General features: G+C 46.3%; 1 pseudogene; it reads left to right on the forward strand.

Moving 5' to 3' along the window:
- The first annotated feature begins 3,514 nt into the window (after positions 1 to 3,514).
- Positions 3,515 to 5,209, forward strand: LOC140021227 (uncharacterized; annotated as a pseudogene).
- Positions 5,210 to 5,662: the final 453 nt, after the last annotated feature.

Here is a 5,662-nt window from a genome sequence, read left to right on the forward strand (position 1 = left end):
GACCAATCCGGACACCACTGCTCGCCGGAGTGAGACTTATCCTTCCCAGAAAACACTGGGGGGCTATGGTACCGGTTCCAGAGCGAAGTCGCCGTCACCGCGTTGACCGGAGCTTTCAGCTGTTTGCCTCGGCCATGTTGAGGTGGAAGTGCCGTGGTCACCCCTAGTGGCACCCCCTCTGGTATCGAAGTGGACCCTGTGGCAGCAGCAGCCGAACTGCTCTGAGCTGCCGTGGTGGGGGTGGTCTTCTTGGCCGACGTCTTAGGAGGCTGCCCTTGTGTTTTCTTCTTGGGCGGGGGCGCCGATGTCTCGCCCGAACTCTTCCTCTTCGACCTCTTCGCCACTTCGGCACCTGAGCTCGACGTGATGATGTCGGACAATTTGGTCACTGCACAAAGAGCAAATATTATCATGTGCCTTAGCCGAAGTGAAATCAAAGCTATGAAAGAAAATTACAAGGTATCTTAAGTTTAGTGGAGGTGAAGGGAGTCTTGTCCTTGGCATCCCCAGCAGAGGGATCGGCCTTCGCTTTGATTAGCCTCCACCAAAAGCCCCTGGGGAAGTCCACTTCGGATACAAAGAAGTAGTCGCGCTTCCAATTCTTGATTGAGCTGGGAGCGCCGACCACCAACTTCGGAATGGCATTGTTCCGATTGCCAACATAAAACCATCCCTTGTCCGTCCCGTGCGCCTTGAGGGTATAGCATCGGCGGAAGAGGTCGACAGACGGAGTCACCTCCTGATGTCGGCACAGCATCTCGAACCCAATAATGATGCGGATCGCGTTCGGGGTGAGTTGGGTAATCCTCACGCCGAAATGACGAAGTAAGTCCCTGAAGAACCTCGACGTGGGCATCCTCAGCCCGGCCTCTAACTGTTGGACATAGACGGCCACCATACCCAAGGGGGGCTTTTCGGCTGAGTCATCCGCCCCGGGCGGTAGAATCTCGTACCCCGACCGGAAGGGGTACTTGTTTATCACCCTCACGGCCCTATCTCTTCCGATGCGACTTCTAAACTTCGGCATCTTGCCGAAGTCGATGTTGGCTGTGTCCTTGGGAGCGACAGGCTCCAGTACGTCCTCGTCGTGTGGTATCCCGACGCCGAGCTCCTCGTTATAGCCCACCTCGGAACCACCATCGCTCATCTCGGACGACTCCAACTCCGAGGCTGCCCCGCTGGCTCCCGCCTCGGTCGATCCCGTCTCAGAACTCGGGGTCGACCCTTCCGAGCTGGACGTCGTCGCTTCTTCCCCAGGATCCGGCCTCACCTCGGTTTGGTAGCTCGGAGTCACGGTCTCTCTGTGGGTCTTAGCCGTTTTGGCCATGGGTGAAAGACGAAATAAGAAAGAAGAAGGGTACTTACTATTGCCTACGGAGTTGGACGAAGTTGATGACCTCAGCTCTGATCTCGGCTACTAGACCTGACCTCGGCTGAAAGAACTGATCTCGGCTACGCTCGTGAACTTTGCAAGTCTCAGATGAAAATGAGAGGTGTGAGAAGTGCGGTAAGGGGCCCCCCCTATTTATAAGGGTTTGGGCGGAATCCGAAGAGGCGGCAAGAATGCGAAAGGACGGCCACGTTCGAATACAAAACGTCGTGCCTCCCTCTCTCCTCATTAATGTACCGTCCTTTCGGCTGACACCCTGCACGAAACGTCCCACTACTTCACGACGCGACGGTTACCAGTGACCACGTCCCTTCAACTGACACGCCCACGTGTCACGTCCCCGCATCTTCCGGGGCAGTTTCGGGACTCCGACTTTCTACGACTTCGGCACAAGGAAGCCTCGGAACCTCCCTAGCCCGGAGCTCCCGAGGCTTGGGGGGCTTATTGAGGAGGCTCACCTCGGCCATCCCGCATGCCCGAGGTGAACTCACCTCGTCCCTCATCAGAGCTCATCCGCGTCTCGGGGTTATCCCTTAAGCCCGGTCGGATCCCTAGTCTACCGGGTAGGTGACCTCGGCACCTTCACCTCAGCTGCACGCTAATGATGTCAGGACACCTGACATCACCCGGGACCAGTGTGCTTTATCTGAAAAGCACTGTTGCACTTAATGGCTACTGCAAAGGACTCCCCGTCACCCTATCCAGGCGGCTACAGTGTCAGAGTCAGGCCATCTGACAGGGAGCAGAGCCGTAATGGCAGGACATGGGTCCCACCGGCATAAGACCTCCGTCCTGCCCTCCACTCTCACTCTATAAATACCCCACACACTCCCAACAAGTAAGATACACTGTTCATTCTCATATACTATTATCTTTCTCGTTCTCATACTAACTTAATCGTCGGAGTGATACCAGGGGAGAAGCCCCACCATCCACTTCGGACACGAGGATACCCCTCACTTCATCTCAGAGAGGTCTGATTTAGGTCGGTCCATCTATCCACCAAAAATCACCTCTTCAGTCGTGTTCTCAACTGCTTTTGAAAACATGGTATTAGATTCTTTAAGCCCAAAGAAGTTGAAAATCAGAATCATGTCTTGAGTTGCTTTTGGTTTGTGATTCTGACATACTGTTTCATGTAGACAAAAAATACCCCTTCAAACTTTAGCATAATTACTAAACTATCTAAAAGTCAGATAAACATTTTTGCCATACATCTCTCTCTATTTCTTCGTATTTGCAATCTCATCTCTAGATGCATCCCCCCACCCTCCTCTTCTTTTCTTATTCAACATTTAATCTTAATAAAAAAATTACTTAATTACGCCAAAAAAATTATTTGTTTAGGACAAAAGGCACTTATTTAGCACATATGGGCAATTTGGTTATCTTCTTGTCAGGATTAGCTTTTCAACTTTTTTTGAGTGCATTTGTTAAAATAGCTTTTTTTAACTACAAACGAGAACACAAGTTACTCTAAAAAATCTAATTCTTAAGAATCAATCTATAAAATCAGCTTATATAAAATCAGAATCAGTTAAGAACAGGCCTTTATATTCTGTTAGAAATTGCAGTTGGAAGTTAAAAATGTGAAAGATTCTTCAATTCTAGCTTTGACTTTCCTTGATGGGAAAAATGCACTGTTCATCCTCAAAGTTTGGGTTCTTGACCAATATCACCTCAAAGTTTCACCCAAAACACATTTCATCCTCAAAGATCTGCAATTTTGGTCAATCAAGGACAATTGACGGAAAATTAAGGACAACTATTTAATTTGAACGGAACTTTGCATGTGAGAAGCACGGTCTGTCAAATCCAACTCTATACTCAACCAAAAACGGGTCAAATAGAATGGAGCCACTTTCATAATTACTTGCATGTTGGTCTTAGATCGTGGTTAAAAATTTCCCAAAGTTTGACTTCTTGTTTCATTGGCTCAGAGACTTATAATAGATGAGGCCAGAATTGACTTGACTATTTCCACAAAACTTGAACAGTATCTATACTTGTCTGTTTGGAAGATAATCAAGCAGCTACTATATCTTTTCCAGTCCATATCCCCACTCGACAAGAATCATCTCCTTATTCTCAAACAAATCCCATAAGAAAGTGTGGAAATCAAATATGAACTCAGTCACCAATAAGGATAGGCAGCTGATGGAAGATCAAGCTTCGAGACAGAAAAGGAAGATAAGGAGCTACGTCTTTTTCATCATCTTATTCACGGTTATCATCGGTTCAATCATCACAGTTTCCATAGCTCTCATACAAGAAAAAGAGTCTGAGTTACTCTCCGCTTCAACTCCAGATAGAGCAATTCGTGCCATCTGCAATCTGACTCCAAAACCAACCTCATGTTTTGACTCTATATGGTGCCTCCGCATGAATTTCTCCACTGATTTAGGCGAGATCAAGACCACCCCATCAAGAATTTTCACCCTCTCTCTCCGTGCTGCTATCAATCAACTAGAGGACTTGATTTCAGCTAATGAAAAGGCAATCTCTGAGGTCAAAGATTCAAGAACTTTGACAGCTTTGAAAGACTGCAATGTCTTGTTCAAGGATTCTTTAAGGCTTGTAAACGCGTCTGTGATAGCAATGGGAGTCAAATCTGATGACAAAATCTTTAAGGTCGCGAAATCTGTTGACGACATGAATGAATGGATGTCAAACTCTGCTGCAACTATAGACAAATGTTTCCTTCTTCCTCTCAGTCACTCTGCTAATAAGGCCTCCAATAATGAGCCTCCACTTTCTGCTGCTGACTTGCATCGTCAAGATAGTGCTGCGTCATCCTTTTCCAACAATAGCGTGAAGAGGGAGAGAGAGCTCGGTAGCAGCGAAGAGGTGGAGATCGAGACAGTTTCCACAAGAGTAAGTGACGAAGATGATGATGGTTCTAATGGAAGGAAGAAGCTTTGCCTCACAAAAGCTCAGTCTGCTCTTTTGGAAGAGAGCTTCAAGCAGCATAGCACTCTCAATCCGATAACATCTCTCTCTCTCTCTTTCTCTCTCTGTGGCTAGCTAGTTGATTTATTTTCACACGTAATAGTATAACATTCCTTGCTCTTTTTTTTTTAACATTTGAACAATCATTTCACAGGGCAAATTAAATCGTGTGTATATACCTACATATATGCTGATTTTGCAGAAGCAAAAGCAAGATTTGGCGAGGGAACTGAATTTAAGGCCTCGACAAGTTGAGGTGTGGTTTCAGAACAGAAGAGCCAGGTACTTGCTTCTTCATCCCTCATTCCCGAAGATTAACAATGTTGAGGAAAAACAGAATCGATCGTGCGAGCCAGTTTTTTGAGATATGCATAAATTTTGTCTATTTGAAATAATGGAGAGGGGGCTTTTTTCTTGGCTATACGCAGGACGAAGCTTAAGCAAACGGAAGTAGACTGCGAGTTCTTGAAGAAATGCTACGAGACGCTGACGGACGAGAACAGGAGGCTGGAGAAGGAGCTACAAGAACTGAAAGCGCTAAAACTAGCGCAGCCCTTGTACATGCATGCAATTGCCAATGGCTACACTGACCATGTGCCCTTCTTGCGAAAGGGTCGGCAGAGTTGGTGAAAACTCTTCCAGTAAGAGCCCATTTTCCATGGCCCCAAAACCACACTTCTTTAATTCCTTGACCAATCCATCTGCAGCTTGTTAGCTAGCTTTTAATGTAGCGAAAGAGATAATAGCGTGAGCATTAGGCATGAGGGTACTGAAAGGGTCGTGGGTCATTAGGCGTGAGGCGTGAGGCATGAACGACAGGGGTGAGATAGGTGCGGAGAAAGAAAAGAACGGAAAAATCCCTAAAACTCATTTCCCCTTCCCTCTCTCTCACTCTCTGAGAGAGAAAGAGCAAAGAGAGGAAGGAAGGAATGATAGTGCGGTGTGTGTGGATCATAATGAAGGAGAGGGAAGAAGGAAAAGAATGTTGGTTTTTGTCCCGTTGCAAATTATTGTTCCATTAAAAAAATGGCTCCATTCAGTTTTACCCATTTTTGTTGGGTTTAAAGTTGGTTCTAACGGCTCACATGCAAATTTCCGTCAATTGTCCTTAATTTGACAAAATTACGGATCTTTGAGGATGAAATGTGTTTTTGGTGAAACTTTGAGGTGAAATTGGTCAAGAACCCAAACTTTGAGGATGAAAAGTGCATTTTTCCCTTCCTTGATTGGAAACTCTAGCCAATGTCCTAATATACTAAAATCTCTTTCTTGATGAAGTCTTGCTCATATCTGGTTGAGGTATGATGGACTGAAGTATTTTTG

This window comes from Coffea arabica, chromosome 11e, assembly GCF_036785885.1.
Source record: "Coffea arabica cultivar ET-39 chromosome 11e, Coffea Arabica ET-39 HiFi, whole genome shotgun sequence".
Lineage (NCBI taxonomy): Eukaryota > Viridiplantae > Streptophyta > Magnoliopsida > Gentianales > Rubiaceae > Coffea > Coffea arabica.